Source organism: Triturus cristatus, chromosome 5_2 (genome assembly GCF_964204655.1).
Source record: "Triturus cristatus chromosome 5_2, aTriCri1.1, whole genome shotgun sequence".
Taxonomy (NCBI): domain Eukaryota; kingdom Metazoa; phylum Chordata; class Amphibia; order Caudata; family Salamandridae; genus Triturus; species Triturus cristatus.
Window position 1 is genome coordinate 303590144 of NC_140588.1, and position 21078 is coordinate 303611221.

At 44.6% G+C, this 21078-nt stretch overlaps 1 protein-coding gene across 2 annotated transcripts in view; it reads right to left on the reverse strand.

The window, feature by feature from the left end:
* LOC146822906 (tyrosyl-DNA phosphodiesterase 2-like) overlaps window positions 1–21078 on the reverse strand; it is a 157861-nt gene that overhangs the window by 26050 nt on the left and 110733 nt on the right. The window lies entirely within an intron of this gene.

The following is a 21078-nucleotide window of genomic DNA, read 5'->3' on the forward strand; positions in this document are numbered from 1 at the left end:
GAAAAAAGTTACATGTGTTGAGTTACAATTGATCTGTATTTTTTTAACAGAGGCACCTTCAAGTTGTTTGCGGGATGTAAAATTGTTGACTTTGTGTTGCTGATTTATTAGGTAAGGCCAATTGTTTGCACGATAAATGTTTTCACTTAGTATATTTACACAAACCAGGCAAGAGAGAGCTTGTTTAGTTCAATATCATCACTCTTCATTAAGTCAATATGTGCTAGTACTAGTGCATACCCTACAAATTATTTAGAATACAAAAAAAAATGAAAAATCACAGTTAGTATAAGTGAACACAGCATCAAGAGCCCTGCATTACTTACAAACAAATCATTTTTAACACAGAACTGAAGGAGTTCAGTGACACAATACAGTCTAATTTTGGATCACAGTATCTCCATCAATAGTCAATTCATTCTTATGCAAGTCCCCTTAATAATAATTCATAGAAACTTAATCAGGACTATATAAAAAAAGATGATGATAAAAAAAAAAATCGACAAAAACAAATCAGAGAGTAATACTTTCGTGAGGAAATAAAGAAGTAGAAGATTAAAAGTTTAAAAAACATACGGGCCATAAAAAGGGCTATGTGCACCACAGAAAATATTAATATAATAATAGTATGCTGCACATTCAAACATATCAATAGAGAAGGCTTGTTCTGACTGAAATAATTTATAAGACTAATCCTTTTGAGTGAAAGCTAATTAGAAAGACAACATTGTGCAAATATGTTGTAATAACAAAGGAGAAAGCCTTGCTTAAAAGCAGGCAACTCAAATAAATAGTTGTTGTTTCAGGTTATAATGAAACTCACTTCAGTTACAAAAAATAACTCTTCTATGAATAATCAAGAATTTTGCGACACGCTTGCCCAGACGTTTTAAAATAAGGTTGATCAAATCTTTGACCTATTCGACAAATCTAAAGTTAATACAGACTTAAAAGACCAGAAGTGAGTAATGACACGATGCTCACTGAATTCACTCCAACATCTCCAAATTGAGTAGCCACTCTTCTTTTAGCTGCCAAATCTGGCTCCCCTGAAGACCCATGCCCTCTAAGATTTTACAGCTTGCAAATCAGCACATCGCCTCTTATCGATCATCAGTGTTTAATCAAATGTTTTTGCAAGGATCATTTCCCATTATTTGGAAACAAGCTTGTATCCTTCCTCTTATTAAGAAGCCAATTCTTGACATTAGCAATCTTGCTAATTATCGTCCCATCTCAAGACTTCCGTTGCCAGCTACAATTGTAAAAAAAAAAAAAAAAAAATCAATGCTGAACGATCCAATTTTATTTCCAAAAATCAGCTTTTAGACCCGAGTCAGTTTGGGATTAGAGCGAATCACATTACAGAGACTGCACTGATAAAAACCACTAAAGAAATAAGAATGACGTTAGATGGTGGAGGGTCAGCAGCTCTTATTTTACTGGACCTATCCGTGGCATTTGACACGGTTAACCATGGTTTATTGATCCACTGTCTGAACGCTATAGTAGTTAAAGGTAAAGCTCTTACTTTGCTAAAATCCTTTCTATCATGGAGATCTCAAACTGTCAATCTGGGCCAGTATAAATCCTCGCCCTTTACTCTGCCATGTGGGGTTTCACATGGCTCTTCATTGAGCCCAAAGCTTTTTAATATTTATGTTTCAGAACTTGCCCCTTTGATCAAAAGTTTCAACCTGAATCCAACATCCTAAGCTGACGACACCCAATTGTTGGTCAACAACTCTCTAAGATTACACGATTGTATGATCGCTCCGAGTTACTGGATGAGCAAACACTGCCTAAAACTGAACTCAGGCAAAACAGAGGTTCTATTATTTGGTAACGTCTCTCCAACATGGTCTACTGCCTGGTGGTCAGACAGTCTAGGCCCACCCCCCACTCAAGTGATTAAAGCCAAAAGTCTTGGCTTTATTATGGATGAGAAGCTTAGATATGAGGCCCAGGTGTCTAAGGTAGTGTCCTCCTCTTTCTATACCATTAGAACTCTGATGAAAATCCTCCAGTTTATTCCCAGAAATACCAGGAAGACTGTCGTTTCCTTGCTAATCAGGTCTAAGCAGGATTATTGTAACGGCTTATACATGAATCTCCAGGTTAAATTACTTGGGAAGCTCCAGGCGGTGCAGAATGCAGCCGCCATATTGATACTGGATATTCCTAAATATCAGCTGATATCTGTAGGCATTCAGGATCTTTATTGGTTTCCGGTGAGACAGTGAATTAAATTTAAAACACTCTGTGTGGCTCACAAGACCTTGCACAGAGATGGACTACAATTTCTATGGAAGGCTTTTAGCTGGTACACTCCTAGTAGAAATTTTCGATCGGCTAAGTCTAGATTGGTTACCACCATAAGAGGCAGAAAAGTGAGCTGGGGAGGAAGGAGTTTCATTAGCAGCACAGCCAGGCTGTGGAACTCTATTCCGTTACATCTCAAGACTATACCCCCCTTTCTTGCCTTTGGAAAGGCTGTTTAGAAATCAGCTATACCTCGGCACAGTACGTTCATGTTAATGAAAGCGCCAAGGCACCCACGGGTATACAAGCGCTATACAAGTTTCTATAACATATCTTAAGCCTCATATTTATCTAGGAGAATTCTAGGTTTTGGTCTGTCACATAAATCTGCTCGCTTACTTTTGGTATCTTTGAATTGTTGTAGAAAGTTAAATTAATTATCTCACATGAATACGGTCACAAAGCTACATGAGTACATGGAAACAAGAGTTATATCTCACTGTAATTAACAAGAATGTGAGACATCATTATTTAAGAATGGTCCCTAAATAAATAATGGAGGAGCAGAGACAGCTCTAGCAAGTGGGCGTGAGGAACTGTGGTCAGTACATGGTCCCACTCACAATGCAGCAGGAAGACACAGAGGACAGTTGAGTGGAATCTCTAGTATTTTTTCCACACACCTGCTAATTGGCATATTAGCAGAGGGGCAGAAAAAAAGTGAATGGTATCTGATTAGGAAAAAGATTATGCCAGGGAAACTAACCTGGGGAACTAAGAACACACAAATTAAAAGCGGAAAGAACCCAATCGACAATCCTTTTTTTTATACTATTGAATTGGAGGAAAGGTTTTCAAACCTGAACAATGCATTTTGTTGTAATGTTAATGTGCAGTACATAATACATTTTTGAGTGCCCTCACAAGTTGGCACCATTCTGGAGCTCCAGGAGTGTATCTCAATACTAAGGAATCATTGTGGGGCATGTGTGCTCTTATGAGAGGTGAGCATCCTTGAAACCATTCACTATCAAACTCACAGGACAGCAAATCTCCAGAGAGCACCCATGTATTAACCACCCTTCTGAAACACTTATCAGAAGTGATCTTCATGGCCAAATCCATGTCTAGCAAGATGGTACTCACTTAACAGAAGCACAGTTTTGGATCGTGGAGTGAGAAGTGACCTTCTGCTCAGCTAGCAGGATCAGCATCCTACTAGTGAGTGATTGGAACTGTAGTCTGGCATCATGTCTCCTCTGAAACCAAAAGCACAATCCAACGCAAACATTAAGGATCAACTCCAAGCCCCTCCAACTACACAGTAGGCCTTACTGGAGTATTCCCAAGAGCAAGTGTTTGTTCGGTCGGGTGGAAGACCAATAACTTTGAATTCTAAAAGCAGTTTTAACTGACTTTCTGGGTTTTTTGTGCATTCAACAATGAAACATGATATATACATCCCTGTGACCAAGGTCAACAATGTTGTTTGAACAGAGGCAGTGTTGAGGTTGTAGAAATAAAAGCAGATGAGCTGATCCACAAGCAAGGAAATATGTTGGCTACTTTCCAGGAAGTGCAGTAGCATCAAGAACGGACCATGTCAAGATGCGAGGGCTCCAAAAGTGTTCAAAGAGTAACAAGGTCTCCGTAGAACTGAGTGAACTGGATGAATATGTCCTCCCTTATTGACAAACTCTGCCATAATTCTGAAATGCCATCAATCCATCCTGCCTGTATGCCTACAGTTTTGTCAGATATCTAACAAATGAAGAGTGGATCCCAGACACAACAATTAGGGCCCATTTCCACAACATGATTTCTAGAAGCTGCTAGAAAGTGTCCTGACTATATGTTATTACTCAATCCACACTAATAAAGGGGTAAGATATGAAATCAGAGAGGTTCTTCTTTTGAAAGAAATAGATGGCTTATTGTTGGCACTTGGCCTTCAGCATTTTTCTTCAGTTCAAGAATGTAAAGTAGGCACTATCATGATGCAAGAAATCTATGAAAATCGTGGGGCTCCTTGCACAAGACCTGAGAATTGATGCTAAGCAATGGCAGTCTCCCTACGTGCAGTTATTTCTGATCCCACCACACCAGCACTATGATGCTGTGAGTATCAACAGCGAAGCACATTGAAGAAATTATACTTTTCAATGGAGACCCAGAAAGATACCTGAACTACCTTGGGGGTTGGTGCCCTCCTAATATTCTTTTACATGAAAGTTGCAGTTTCTTTTCATTTCAAAAGACGGGTAATGGGTTATACTGTAGCTTGATTACCATTAGCTGTGCCTTTTAGCTTACTTTAGTTAAGTTTCCATACCTTGAACCAGGAATGCACAGACATGGGGTCGAGGGTATGTTACTTCTCTTTGTTACATGCTGGTGGTACAGGGCTATGCTACCATCAATACCCTAAAGTCTTGGAGCTCGACTTGGAGTTTTTTCAAGCAGAGTGGGATGAAAAGGTGAAAGCTTTGACAGAGTATACATGTTTTCAAGTTTTGAGCTTTAACTTGAGAAAATCACTTACCCAATATTATTTCTGCCTCATGTAAAGGCAATATGGAACTGTTATGAATTTTCTCATATGGTTATTAAGGCTCAATTCCCTTATTTCACGAACAGTGGTTGTCCAACTTCATGTCCCAAGTTGGAGCACAATCTTACTTCTCTAATTTTTTGCATTTACTTTCAAACGGTTTAAACAATGTATTTATGCACATTTTTAATGTGATGACTATGAACTCTAGCAAATTGGAAGGATATTTCTCTCATTCCTCTACCGGTCTAGGTAACTTCGCTTTGATCAACCCATTGCTACACTAAACACATTCCTCTACTGGATATTATAGGCACAACAATTTACTTTTGGATGGTGGACTTTCAAAAATACAGTGTTTCTTCTCATGCAAGTCACTGACTTCACATCATAATAATAAAACCTCAGCATACCTGTCATAGCAGATGGTTGGGCTGCAAGCTCTTTGCCGCTTATACAAGGAGACTGTTCCCCTTGACTTTGTCACATGAAAGGAGTTCTGCCCAAATTAGTTACTAAATCATCCTATCGATATTCGAAACCCGAGGTTCGAGAGTCCTTCCACCTTTGAAACACTTTACCCTTACCCACCGATATAATGGTCTTTCAAGCAGATTTGTTCTGCTGCTCTCCTCTATGGACAAGGTCAAATTGACCCACCTCCACAAATGTGAAATTAAGAATAATCCCTGTGGAGAAATGGCAGCAGTATGGGTTCATGCATGAAAAGATTCCATGTGTGTCCAATTGAAAGAAAAGAGTTATAAAGAATTACTTGGCAAGACTTGCAAAACTTTACCCATATGCCCCTACCGGTCACTGGGGGTGCTGCACCCATTTAGCAGATGTGGTCATGTTAAAATGGCACAAATATATTGGAATGAGGTGCTTTTCTACTCTGAAACACAGCTACCATTGGACCTTCTGGCTTTTCTGTTGGGGCCCAACACTGGATGAGGATTATGATCATAGTTAACGCACTTGCGCTTTCGTATGTCAATTACTCATGGCTGCCTGTGTTACCTTGACCCACACGTGGAGGTTTCCTTATAAATCATCAACTGACTCCTGGCAAGACAAGTTCTGCCATTTTGTGATACTGGAAATGATTACCCCTAAGGGAAGTTTGGAGCCCCTTTCTAGCTTGGCACTCTAAACGCACGCAATGTAGTGGAAAGCATGGGTTTCTGAAACAATCTTGCTTAATGAAATGATGTCCCTTGTACCGAACTGTTTACACTCCTTTTTGGGTATATTTTGCAGATTACGTTTTCTGCTTTAATTTTCTATATGCTGAAATATGGAAGTGCCGAGACTGTGGAGCTGTAAATTAACATGCCTGCTTGTGCCAATTGATGAATTGAATAATAATCATTACAAGCATTGCAACAATAAATATTTCTCTGATATTTTTGTTTGGTATCCTTGGCTGAGTGTCAGACTTCGACTCCTTAATGTTGACCAGTATCTTAAAAGAGAAAAATAGTCTCACTGCACCTACTAATTTTTTTATTATATCCAAATACATCCAGTGCAAACCGAAAAATCTTCTGATTTTGTATGTGGATAAAAAGTATGATAATATAACTCTATTGTCGCTATTGTGAGGAAAGTAGTTTACTATATGGTGTTGTTGTGTAACCTAATCGCGCAATAAACCTGTGCTGGTCCAGTCAGATTGGTTTGCAAAACCATAGCTCAACCCTGGGTAGCTGCGGCTCAGAACAGTCAGGTTTTATCAAAGGAACAAGTATAAATCATTAAAAAGTACCAAAATAGTTGAATAAGAGAAAAACAATACTCAGTAAAAATCCGACACCAATTAATAAAAATAGGTTGTATTTTTATAGCTAAGTAGACACTTCAATGACAAAAATCCACAGAGGGCTATGGAGATATGAATTTCCAAAGCAACAATAAACCATTGCATTTTCACTTAGCACAATACTGTTGTAAAGGGTCATGCAAATGTAAACTTTGTAAAAAAAAATAAAAAAAAAAAGCTGGAAACTACTAATTCAGCTCGCTTTTGGTGACCAACTCTGGCAGGAAGCATGTCACAGGGACCAACGAGTTCCAGTTACTGAACAGTTACCTCACAGTCAAAGGCTCTATGGGTGAAGTGCCACAGACTTTAATGGAGTGGTCCTGATACAAGAGATACAGGATGCTCATCCGGTGACAGGGGTCTTCCTGGGATCAACCCAAAGTGCACAAACATGTGGGGTGACATTGGCCTCAGGGGTCTATGTCCCTCGAACTCTGGGTGAAGTCCACCCAAAAAACAGTTGCCACTGGTCTACTGGTCTCTGGTTACAGTAAAACCAGTGGCTCCCTGTAAATGGTGGTAACTTCCTCGCCGGTCAATCAAACTGCACTCTGATGACTCTCCAGGGTCCAGCAGACTTGAGTGCAGCTTTTGAGGGTCAGGACTCGGTCTCCCAGGCTGCACTTCGGCAGTCAGGTGTTCTTGCTCTCTTTAAAACCCAACAATGGTTATCGCCCAATCACCTTCTGCTAAATTCACTTAAAACAGAATTCCTCTGGCTCGCCCCACACAATCATACGGTGCCCATTCAGGACTGGCTCAAACAGCTTACAGCCATTAACTGCACTCCTCATGTAGTTAACTCTGCTAGATCACTAGGCCTAATTCTGGACGAATGCCTAAATATGCAGGATCACATCAGTGCTAAAACCAGAGGAGCCAATTACCAACTCTGCACATCAAGGAAAATCAAAATGTTCCTGCCACCCTCTGACCTGCAACACACTGTCCAGTCCCTGGTGATCTCCCGCTTAGAATACGGAATCGCGACCTTGGCTGGACTACCCAAATCCAACTTTGCACCTTTAAGAGTCACTCATTACTGGCTCAAGAAAGCGTGACCACATCACACCTGATCTATGCCAAATGAATTGGCTGTCCATTTACGCAAGAATCAAACATAGGATAGCTTGCTTCAATCACAACGCTCTGCACCAAGTACAAACGCGATCTGAGGTCTGGGTGTCAGGGGTGGGTGCCACTTTTTTGGCCAGGTTATGCCCTTCTGGGATGCGGTGACTACCAGTCAAACGCTGTCCAGGTTCATCCCCATCTAGTGACAACTATTTGTGAAGTGAGGCATCTAGCTTGCCCAGAATGCCAATTCTGCCCACTCTCAATATGGCAGAACTTTTCACTTGGACTGTGGAGCTCCATAACCCAACCCAGAATTGTGGCTACCTGAGGGTGACACGCTCATGGAATAAAAAGTTTGACAATGGCTTCCCCTTCTCTGTCCCCGATGCCAACCTGTCTGCAAGAACAAAGAAGCAGCCCCTCTCGTAAGTGCCACCATTTGCCCTTCAATGGCCGCATCCCGTTTGACGCTGGCATTTTGGGCTCACACTCTGTTTGGCCTTCCTGCCAGGGAGAGGCCATGCCTCTTCCAATGCCAGGCCCTTTGTGGTCCTTCCAGGGAGTCGTTCACAGCTCCCCAAGGAAGGCTGTCTCATGGCCATAAACCATAAACGGTCACAAGAAAGGCTACTTACTAAAGTTGCCATTTGTGTAAAAGTTACATTAAATTTGACTTGAGCATCAAGCCGGGTTTAATACAACAATTCTATTGATACCTTGAAGTACCATATTTAGAAGTCCCATTCAGAATTTAGCACTGCTGAATGGTCAGCGTGTAACCCTGAGCTCGCCGATGGGGCTACTAGCCTTTCTACAGTAAAAACATTAACTTGGGGGTTTTGCTGCCAGAACATGTAAGTGAAGACTACCTGTCCAATTTTTTAATGTAATGCATCCTTCCCTTTAGGGCTCAGTAGGCCTGCCTCAGGGGTGACTTATAAATATTAAAGAGAAAACTTTGGGCTTTGCCATTCCTTCAAATGTCAAATTCGAGTTAGCAGACAAAAACTGCTATATTAGCCAGCAATTGCGGGCTGGTGGTCACATTTTGCTTTGTCACACTTGTGGTGGCACAATAAGTGCTGCAGTCTCCGAAGGATGCCTTTACTTACAGGACATGGGTACCCCTGGTACCATACACAGAGACTTATAAGCAAGTTAACTTATGTTAATTGTGGTTAACCAATCAGAATAATGGCAGGGAGGTCTATTTAGCAGACCTCAGTATACCTTCAGAGTCAAAAAACCGCCAGCATCAGTCCAAATTGGAGGTGATCATGAAAAAAAGAGGCATTTCCTTACATGGTCCCCCCCTCCAGATGAAAGGTAATAAGCAAATTAACCTGCGCCCTTGTAGGTATCATAAGTGGAAGAACCTGGAAAGGCAATCTGCATTGGTATGGTCAGCCCCAGGTCTGTTTTCCTCTGTAAAGTCAATACCCTGTAGGGAAATGGACTACCTCAACATTTGCGGGGGTTTCTCCTGTCATCTGCATAAGCCACCTGATAGGTTCATGGTCCGTTTGAACACTGGAGTGAGTCCCAAACAAGTAAGTTATCAGCTTCTTCAAGGACCTAACCACAGCAAAGGCGTTGCTCTCAATGGCACTCCAATGCTGTTCTTTGGGGAGGAGTCACTACTCATAAAGGCAATTGGTTGAACCTGGCACTCGTCAATTACATGTGGCAACACTGCCCCAACTCCATGTTCAGAAGCATCTATCCAACCAAAGGGCATCACTTCAAATTGAAAGTGGCCTTCAGGAATGGCAAATGCAGACCTCTACTTGGCTCTTTGAGTGATGGCTATCTGCCAGTATCCTGAAGTTAAACCCAAAGTAGTTAGGTACTTGACATACCCCAACTTGTCAATGAGCTCATTAGCTCTGGGTATGGGGTGAGCATCAGTCAGTGATAACATTCAGGCCTCTGTAGTCCACATAGAACCTCATCTTAGGTATCCCACATTTTGGGTTTGTTTGGGGCACCAGCACCTCTGGGCTGACACAAGGACTGTTAGAGGACTCAGTCACCCCAAGTTCTAGCATTTGGCAACCTCTGCCCAAATTCTAGCTTTGACCTGGTCTGACAACCTAGAATGTTTACTCTGGACATGCAGGCTGTCACCTGTGTACATATCATGAAGCAAGTTGTCAGACCTAGGGTCAAGAAGAACAGACAAGCAAACAGTTTCAAAAAGGTGTAATAGTCCCTTTGCTTCTGGTCAGTCAAAGTGGAGGAGAGGACTCCTTCATCCACTGAGCGGTCTTTGGCATTCTTGGGCAGTAGGTCAAGGAGAGGTTTACTTTCCTCCTCTTCACCTCCATCTGTTACCATGAGCATGGTCATGTCTGCTCTGTCATGGTGTGGTTTCAACCGGTCGACATATTTTACCCTGTCCAGCAGATAGTTGTATCCCCCTTCTTTTCAGAAACGGATAGGGACCAGTCTACTTGTCTTGTGGAGGGCACTACAAGCTACAGTTTTCAAAACTCACACCAACTGTCCTGATTGGTAATCTACTAAGGAGGACTTCTGGTCATACCAGTGCTTGACAAGCTATCCACTGGCTTCCAAATTCTTGCTTGCCCTCTTCATATACTCTGCTATCCTGAAGCAAAGGCCCAGTATATACTCTGTGACTGTCCTAAGGGGGTGGCTTCTGTGTACCTCGTGGCATGGTCCACTAACACCAGGATGAAGGATGAGACTGTGCCCAGGTGCAGTCTAAGTGCTAAGAGGGTCAACAATATCTATCCCTTCCCTCTCAAAGGAGTCCCCACGACAGGTAGTGGTATCTAGGAACTCTTTGGTTTACCCCCGGCTAGACAGGTGACACAGAAGTGACAGAACTTCACTTCCACATCTGGGACCCACGGAAGTGGTTGACCAACCTCTCCCAGGTTTTGGTCTGCCACAGATGACCAGATAGGTGGATGTCATGGGCCCGGTTGAAGAGGAATTGTCTGTATTGCTGAATGACCACCACTCTCTTGGTTGCCTCAGGCCTTCAAGAGTGGGACAAGTCCTCTGCCTCTGGCACAAGTCATACCTGGAGGAAGTTCTGCCAACTTTGGTAGGTCTTGCAAGTGGGTGATTTCTCGGTGCACTCAGAATCACCTCTCTTGTGTCCTGGCAGCTGACAAACATTACAAACCAAAGCCTCTGAAGGATCATAATTCTTTCCCAGGTACTCCATCCCCTTGGACTGGGATGGGACTCAGGTTCCCCCACTTGGGCGTTTTTTTGAAGACCCTTAGAGGACTCTTTCCCTTTATCTTTGTTGCCCACGTCTTTCCCCTGAACAGGTGCCTGACCCCTATCTTAGGGGACCTCTTAGGTACCCTACTGAGCGTCCATTCTTCTGCCATCGTTCCCAGCTCTCTGGGACTAGACAGCCTTGAATTTACCAGGTGCTGGTGTATCCTCTCTGAAGTACAATTTGTAAGGATATTCTCTTTAACCAACAAATTATAGAGCCCTTCTTAAGTATCCGCCTTGTTACTTTTAATCCAGCCATCGAGCACCTTTACTGAAGTCTCCACAAAGTCCACCCATGACTGTGCTGTCCCCTTGTGTGCGTTACTAAATTTCTGTCGCTACACCCCTGGGGTGATGTCGCAATTCTTCAGCATAGATCAGGAAAGATGGGTCTCCCTGCACCTACAGTTAAGGCTCTTTTCCTTGTATGCATGTTACCAGGTCTATTGGCAAATGGAGCACAGCGGACTACATGTCTCAGAATCCCTTGGGACAGAATGCTGGTAGATGGATAAGGAGACGCCTGGATTTCTGCTCCCATAAAGCCCCTCCCCTTCCTGGGGTCGGGGCTTAACAATCTCACCTGTTTTTGAGTTCGAGTAAGTGGATGGTATTCCCCACTGGATTTCTGGTTTGGAATTGTTGTTTCCTGCTGAAGTTCTTTCGACAAGCAAGGCAATTGCTTTCCGAGGCCCAGGCTTTTTATGAGGAGTTTTCCAGTTGGTCCACATGAAACTCTTTTCGTCAAGCAAGGCAATTGCTTTCCGAGGCCCGGGCTTTCTCTGAAGAGTGTTCCAGCTGGTTCACATTAATAACCGTGGCTGACATTTCTTCATTCCGAAGTGTTTGAAGGGTTGCTTTCAAGGTCAGAGAATTCTGTTTTTTACCAACACTGGAAAAACAAGGTATTTAACCTCACTCGGAAAGGAAGGGCTGGAGTGCTCCTTCTGCTTTTTTGAAACAGTGTAATTTCGTAGTTATTTCCACGCTGGTCTTCTCTTTTAGAGCCTGTGCTTACCATCTACACAGTGCTTGCAAACAGTAGGTTGGCGCGCAATTGCTCAGTGGTATTGAACTTGAGCTTGTGACTATTGCGTGCACAACTTTATTCCTTCGCTCTTATGCTGTGCTATTAACAACGTTTTTATGCTTGTTTATGGTGCTATTCATAGTCCTTTTTAGGCACCATTTACCGTGACTGTTGATTGAAATCCTCCTTGGGTTCAGTGAGCTCATAAACTCCCAGGCATTCCAGTTCATCGTCTCTCAGTGTATGGTCTCACTGGGATTGGATAGTCTCAGAACCTTCTCTAAGAGTATTGCTGCCCGTTATATTGTGAGTATCTGACTATAGGAGCATCCTATTGTGTGATATAAATGAATCCCCGAGTTATTTCTCATATCCCTCTCTGTTCTTTCATCTGCAGCTTATGTTTGTGGGGTGACTTCTGAAGTTATACCGAGCCATAGACCAGACTTAAGGTGCAAGAAGACTCCAGCACAGCAGCAGAGTTTCTTATTTTATCCCTGTTCCCTATTCCCCGGGGGGCTTCCTTGCATAGCAGTGTATATCTACTCTGTGTGTGGTTGTGCTCAGGGAAGTAGGGGGACTTTTCTACACTCCGTTGTCCCCGCTGGTGGTACTAAAGGTTAGTGGCATTACTTGTTTTGGCGCTGCTGACACATCCTGACAGATTGTCAAGACCAAGACTATAGCCTTGCCTGGACGATGGATACTAATGCCGTTTTGACCTCCCTCCTGGAGAGCCTATCGTCTCTTCAGCAGGAGGTGCAAACTTCCCGATCAAAAAACCAGGAATTGAGGAAGGAGTTGGGTACGTTACGCAGGGAAGTTGCAGGCCTAACCAGGAAGGGTAAACCCGATAATACAGGGGCAGGTGCCTACATAAAAGATTGGACTCTTCCTCCTCCCATACAGGCCAACCAACCACACCCTCTAGGAAAGACGCAGGGAACAGGGTTCTTTTCTGCGCCACAAGTATCCACTCATTCTTCTGAGTCTATTCCCACGGTCCACGTAATACAAAATACAGGGATTCCCTTGGCTCCTCCTGAACGCTTTTTTGGGGACCCGAAAAAGTTTGAAACATTCCTGAACCAATGTAGGTTACACTTCCTATATAAGCCTGCAGTTTTTCAAGATGAACCAGCCAAAACAGCTTTCATGATGTCTTACATGGGGGGCAATGCTGCTAATTGGACCATACCGTTGATGGAGCGAAATGACCCCATTCTACATAACTTCACAAATTTTTGTTTGGAGATGAGAAAGTTGTTTGATCGTAAATCCCACATGATGACTCTAGATCGGGAGCTTATAACCCTTAAACAAGGATCTCAGGATTTATTGACATATATAACCACGTTTAACCGTCTTGTTGAGGAAACTGACTGGCCCCAGGAAAAACGCACCACTCTGTTTTACCAGGGACTGCGCGGAGAACTAAAAGACGTCCTGTCTCAAGTGGTGCAACTACCCCAGACTTGTGAAAAGATGATAGATCTCACGGTGCAACTGGACCACCGATTACAAGAAAGAATAGGGGACAGAACCAGAGGAGAGAACCGTCTCTTTGTTCCCAGGTCAAAACCCGTAACTGAAGAACATACTAAAGGAATAGAAGGAACCGAACCCATGCAGATCGGTGGCATTCGAGGACCCCTCACAACTGAGGAAAGAGAAAAAAGACGGAAGCTGAAGTTGTGTCGTTATTGTGGGAAGAGTGGACACTTCATCAAGGAGTGTCGCGCCAGAACAAAAATTCCGGAAAGACCAAACACTCAACGGTCACAAGCGGCATTACTTCAGCAATCTGAAAGGATTGAGGTGGCGGAAAACTGAAGAGCCTGAGCCAGGAAGAGATCTCTGGATCGGGTGGTGAACATGAAAAGATCTCATCAGTAATAGCCAACACCATAAAACCATCAGTGGCGCATTTGAATGTGTGCATAACTCTATGGATTACCGAAGAAACACCAGTAAAGATGTCTGCCTTGCTGGACTCAGGAGCAACTGGGAACTTCATAGACCAGAAGTACGCTCAAAACATTGGGGTACTGTGTGAGAAAAAGACGTCCCCTGAACCTGTGAAAGCCGTAGATGGGACGGCACTGATGTCAGGACCAGTAAGGTACCATACTATTCCCATAACAATGCAATTCGGGACTGACCACTTCGAGACCATCCAGTTTGACCTCATAGATGCCCTACAATTCCGTCTTATTCTAGGGATGCCATGGTTGACGCTACATGATCCTGTCATTCGATGGGCAGCACGCACCGTTACCTTGAATTCCGAATATTGCAGAGAGCATCGCACCAAACAATATATTCACCAGAAAATGGATTGCGATACTCAGGCAGGTCTTTTGGCCACTGGGTGCGAAGACGCCCAGTATTGCTGTTCCACTACCTTGCCTAACGTCTATGAGGAATATCAACCTGTGTTTGATAAACAGAAGGCTACCCAATTACCTCCTCACCGGACCTATGACTGTCGCATAGATTTGATGCCTGGATCAGCTATTCCTTGTAGCAGAGTTTATGCCCTTACCGAGCCAGAAACACAGTACTTAAAAAACTATCTGGAAGAGAACCTTGCCTCTGGTTTCATCCGGCACTCCTCATCTCCAGCCTCATCCCCTCTCTTCTTCATTCCGAAAAAAGATTGTGACGATCTTAGGACCTGTATCGATTACAGAGCGCTCAACAGGATCACCATAAAAAAAAACGGTACCCCCTACCACTCATACCTGTGCTTCTGGACCAGCTCAAGGGTGCTCGAATCTTCACGAAATTGGATTTACGGGGTGCCTACCATTTGGTGAGAGTTAAAGCCGGTGACGAATGAAAGACAGCATTCCGAACCAAATTCGGACTATATGAGTATCAAGTGATGCCCTTTGGGCTATGTAACGCCCCAGCTGCCTTCCAGTATTTTATGGATGAAGTACTTCGGGGGTATTTAGAAACATTCTGTATTGTCTACATTGATGATATTCGGATGATATTCTTATCTATTCATCAACACCCCAAGAACATGTTGCCCATGTGAAGGCGGTCCTGAATAGACTTCATCACCATTCGTTATTTACAAAACTAGAGAAGTGCCTTTTCCATGTAGAAGAAGTCGCCTTCTTGGGTTACATTATCAACGCTCAAGGGTTCCAGATGGATGCGGGCAAAGTAGAAGCAATTACGCAGTGGAAGGCTCCTCATAATGTTAAATCCATACAGAGCTTCTTGGGTTTTGCTAACTTTTACCGGCGTTTCATCAAGGATTTCTCAAAGATCATACAACCTATATCCAGTTTGTTGAGAAAAAACACACCCTTTATATGGAGCAAAGAAGCAGACCATTCGTTTCAAACATTAAAAGAACGATTCACTAAGGCTCCTATCTTGCGGCATCCTGACTCTCAATTACCCTTTGTTGTAGAAACAGATGCCTCTCTGTACGCCCTAGGGGGAGTGTTATCTCAAAGACATCCGGATACAGGACAGCTGCATCCTGTGGCTTACTTTTCAAAGAAACTCACACCCTGTGAAGTGAACTATTCCATCACCGACAAAGAACTGCTAGCCATAAAAAGAGCCTGTGAGGAATGGAGGCATTACTTGTTAGGAGCACATCACACTGTCGAAATGTATACAGACCATCGCAATTTGCTGTTTTTGAAGACCGCCAGAGCCCTGACACCTCGACAGCTCCGGTGGTCCCTCTTCTTCTCTGATTTCATTATCAAGTATCGACCAGGTCCTCAAAACGGTAAAGCAGATGCCCTTTCACGTATTGAAGAACCAGAAAGGAGTACACAGGAAGATATTCCCGAACCGCCCACAATCCTCCCTGAAGGAATATGCTACTTACCAGTATGCATCTGTTCTTGGCATGTAGAGCTGCAGAGTCACACACTGAGGATAAGATCGCCATCTGGTGTTGGGCTCGGATGATTGCAGGTTGTTGTCGTCTTCGGAAGAAGCCTTTGGTCACGAGGTTGGTGACTCCTCCCCTGGACAACAGTGCGCATGGGCATCCACTCCATCGGCAGATTGTTTTTCGCCATGATGGGAAAAGATGGAGTATATAGAAAAGAAAGAAAGGATGTCCATGTGTAGTGTCTAAGTAAGACGGATGCTGGAACAGATACAGGTCCCGGGGAGGCGGGCGGGCGTGTGTGACTCTGCAGCTCTACATGCCAAGAACAGATGCATACTGGTAAGTAGCATATTCCGTTCGAGGCATATGAGCTGCAGATCACACACTGAGGATAGATTATACAGCAGTGCTCCCCTTAGCGGTGGTCGCCTGTATCCGTTGCAGCAGCTTGAAATAAAGTTTTTAGGACAGCCTGGCCCACGGAGGCCTGTTGTTTGGCCTGCACGTCAACACAATAGTGTTTAGTGAAGGTATGCGTGGTAGACCATGTGGCTGCCTTGCAAATGTCTTCTAAGGGAATATTGCCTAAGAAGGCCATAGAAGCCCCTATTTTACGCGTGGAGTGCGCCCTAGGGGGAACTGTAAGTGTACGTTTAGCCTTGAGGTAGCATATTTGGATGCATTTAACTATCCACCGGGCTATTCCTGATTTGGAGATCGGGTTGCCTTTGTGTGGTGGCGCGAAAGCAACAAAGAGTTGTTTTGTCTTTCGAAAAGGTTTTGTCCTGTCGATGTAATAAAGCAAGGCTCTTTTAACATCTAAGGTATGTAGGGCCCTTTCAGCTACCGAGTCTGGATTTGGGAAGAAGACCGGTAGTTCTACTGATTGGTTAAGGTGGAAAGGGGAAATCACTTTTGGAAGAAATTTAGGGTTTGTCCTAAGAACCACTTTGTTACGGTGTAGTTGTAAGAAAGGTTCCTCAAGTGTAAGGGCTTGTATTTCACTTACTCTGCGCAGGGAAGTGATTGCGATAAGGAAGGCTACCTTCCATGTTAGGAATTGCAATTCACATTTGTGCATAGGTTCAAATGGGGGACCCATGAGTCTTGTTAGAACCACATTGAGATTCCACACTGGTGCAGGTGGCAATCTTGGGGGAAGAATTCTTTTGAGACCTTCCATAAACGCTTTGATGGCAGGTACCTTAAAAAGGGACAGGTGTTGCCTGTTTTGCAAGTAGGCTGCCAAGGCTGCTAGGTGTAAACGTATAGAGGAATACGCTAGATTGCATCTTTGCAAGTGTAGTAGATAGCAAATGATGTTTTGGATGGAAGCATCCAATGGATGTATGTTATTATTAGCGCAGTAGATGGCAAATCGTTTCCATTTAGCGGCATAACACGCTCTAGTAGTAGGTCGTCTGGCTTCCTTTATGATATTCATACAGTCTGGAGGGAGATTGAGGTAACCGAACTCTAGGACCTCAGGAGCCAGATCGCTAGGTTCAGTGTTTGAGGATCTGGGTGTCTGATTTCTCCATGGTTCTGGGTTAATAGATCCGGGGAGAGGCGTAGCTTTTGATGTGGAACTAAAGATAGTTCCAGAAGTGTGGTGAACCACGGTTGACGTGCCCAAGTGGGAGCCACTAGTATTAGTGTTAGTGACTGTTGTTTCAGTTTGCGTACCACAAATGGAACTAGTGGGAGAGGCGGAAAGGCGTACGCAAATCTGCCTGACCAGTTCATCCATAGGGCATTGCCCTTCGACTGTGGGTGTGGAAACCTGGCGGCGAAGGTTGGGCATTTTGTGTTTTCGGGAGTGGCGAACAGGTCTATGTCTGGTTGTCCCCACTTTTGGAAGAAGGGGAGTAGAACCTTGGGGTGTAGTTCCCATTCGTGGATCTGTTGTGTGTGGCGACTTAGGAGGTCGGCCACTTGATTGTGGATCCCTGGGAGATGTTCTGCTAACAGGTAGATGTTTTGGGGAATTGCCCATCTCCAGATTTGCTGTGCCAGTTGGGACAGTTGGAGAGAGTGTGTCCCTCCCTGTTTCTGTATATAATACATTGTCGTCATGTTGTCTGTGCGTATGAGGACAGTTTTGTTCTTTAGGTGAATTTGAAAGGATTTCAGTGCTAGGAACACTGCTAAGAGTTCCAGGTGGTTGATGTGGAGCAGTTTTTGTTGGCTGGTCCATCTGCCCTGAGTGGTATGGTGAAGGAGGTGGGCTCCCCACCCCGTGAGAGATGCGTCTGTAGTTAGCACAACTTGTGGAAGAGGCTCTAAGAACGGTCTCCCTTTGGACAGGTTGATGGTGTTCCACCATTTCAGTGATCGAAGTGAGCGACTGTCCACCAACACCAGATCGGTAAGTTGTCCGTGAGCTTGGTTCCACTGTTGTGCTAAGCATTCCTGTAAGGGACGCATTTGAAGTCGTGCGTGTGGGACTATGGAGATGCATGACGCCATCATGCCTAGGAGCTGCATGAACACTCTTGCTGGAAGAGATGGATGAGTTTGAAATTGAGAGATGAGATTTTGTATACTGGCTATCCTGGCTGTGCTGGGGTAGGCAATGGCTTTGGATGTATCTATGGTTGCTCCTAGATACTGATGTAAGTGGGAAGGTTGTAGGTGGGATTTGGGGTAGTTGATAGTGAATCCCAAATCGTGGAGTGTTTGAATCGTGCGATGAGTGTGGAGAACGCATTTTTGGTATGTATTGGCTTTTATGAGCCAATCGTCCAGATAGGGGAAGACATGGATCTGTTGTCTTCTGAGATGCGCTGCCACGACTGCTAGGCACTTGGTGAACACTCTGGGTGCTGTTGTTACTCCGAATGGGAGAACTGTAAATTGATAGTGTTGCCCATCTACCACAAATCGTAGATATTTTCTGTGAGCGGGATGCATAGGGATGTGAAAGTATGCGTCCTTGAGGTCCAATGTGGCGAGGAAGTCTCCCTGTTGTAAAAGTGGGAGGACTTGTTGGAGAGTGGTCATGTGAAAATGATCCGAATGTATATACTGGTTTAGTAGTCTGAGATCCAGTATGGGCCTTAGTGTTTTGTCCTTTTTGGGAATGAGGAAGTATAGAGAATATACCCCTTTTCCCTGATGTTGAAGGGGGACTGGTTCTATCGCATGTTTTTGTAACAGGGATTGAACTTCTTGTTTGAGGAGAGAGAGATGATGCGAGGACATTGGACGTTGTTTGGGCGGTATGTTTGGGGGGGATTGTATGAGTTCGAGGCAGTAGCCAGACTGGATAATTTGTCTTACCCACCTGTCTGTGGTGATGGAAGTCCAGACAGGCAGGAATTGTTGGAGTCGCCCCCCGACCGGAGTGGAATGGTCTGGGGGGGAGTGGTGGCAAGTCACTGTTTGGTGGCTGGTGAGGTGCGGGTGTTGTTGTTGTTGCCCCGCCCTCGACCTTTGTTATTGTTTCCCCTATAACCTCCCCGGAAATAACCTCTGTTAGGGGATGTTTGTCCCGAATTTTTAAAGGTGGACGTGGTCTCAGTTGATGTGTTTTTGGAGCCTCCTCTATAAAAGGAGCGACGAAAGGAACCCCGGTTTTGATGAGACTGCAGTGCTCCCATAGACTTGGCAGTTTCATTATCCTTTTTCATTTTTTCTAATGCAGTATCCACTGCAGGGCCAAATAGCTGCTCTTGGTTGAAAGGTTGAGCTAGAATTGCGGTTTGAACCTCCGGTTTAAAACCGGAAATACGGAGCCAGGCATGTCGTCTGAGTAAGACGCTAGTATTGACCGCTCTAGAAGCAGTGTCTGCTGCATCTAAGGCGCATTTAATGGAGGCATTAGATATTAATTTGCCTTCTTGGATGAGGTCAGAGGCCTGGGACTTAAAAGGTTCAGGCAGATGTTGCATAAGGTCCTCAAGTTGGTCATAATGCGCTCTATCATACCTGGCTAACAGGGCCTGGGTATTCGCAATACGCCAATGGTTAGCCACCTGCGCGGCGACCCGTTTGCCCGAGGCTTCTAAAAGCTTAGACTCTTTGTCTGGGGGAGGCGTTTCTCCAGTTGTCTGTGAGTTAGCGCGCTTCCTGGCATTTGATACGACTAGGGAGTCTAAAGGGAGCTGGGCCTTAATGTATGCAGGGTCTTGCGGGGCTGGTCGGTACTTTTTTTCGATGCGTGGGTTGAGAACCCTAGCTCGAACAGGGTCCTTAAAGACTTCAGTAGCATGCTTTATAACCCCTTTGATCATGGGCAGTATGTGAACAGTCTTTTGTGACTGCTCAAAGGTATCAAGGAGAAAGTCCTCTTCAAGGGCGTCTGTGTGCATTGTAACGCCATGGAATGTTGCTGCCCTATTTATAAGTTGGCCGAACCCTAGGTGGTCATCAGGAGGGGAGGGCTTGGAGGGGTAGGTAGTGGGGTCAGGCATGTCAGGTATAGGATAAGACCAGTCATCCATGGGTGCTGGGTCTGGGAACGTAAAAGGGTCGTTTGGATCAACAGGATCATTAAATAAATCAGGGTCCGCCCCTCCCCCTAAGTCATCATTATCATCCTGTGGAGGAGGTGAATGATAGGGAGATGGTAAAGGTAAAGGTAAAGGAGAATCAGGAGGAGGAGGGGGGGACGGGTTAGGAGGTAAAACAGGAGAGGAAGGACGAAGTGGTGAAGTAGCACAGTCCTTTTTCCGTATGGGAGCTGGGGGAGGTGTAGTGTCCAGCTTCCGCTTTTTATATGGGATGGCAGTCACATGTCCCGTGTTAGGATTGATGTAGATCCGCTTCTGAGTAGGATCTGGTCGAAAAAGTTCATCTGGCTCCGAAGGTGGTGTCTGTGATGTCCGCTTCGGGTCTTTATGAACTTTTTTCGGCGGGGACGCAGTTTTCGGCGCCGATGATTTTTTCGGGTCCGATGGATTTTTCGGAGCCGACTGAGTTTTCGGTGTCGACTGAGTTTTCGGTGTCGACTGAGTTTTCGGTGCCGACTGAGTTTTCGGTGCCGACTGAGTTTTCGGTGCCGACTGAGTTTTCGGTGCCGACTGAGGTTTCGGTGCCGATGGACTTTCAGGCATCGATGTTGAAGAACGTCTCGGTGCCGGTGGAGACTTCGGTGCCGAGGAACGTTTCTGTGCCGAAGGAGATTTCGGTCTTGGAGCCTGTTTCGGTGCAGACAGTGGGTGTTTGGGTGCCGAGGGTGTTAAAGGCACAATCAG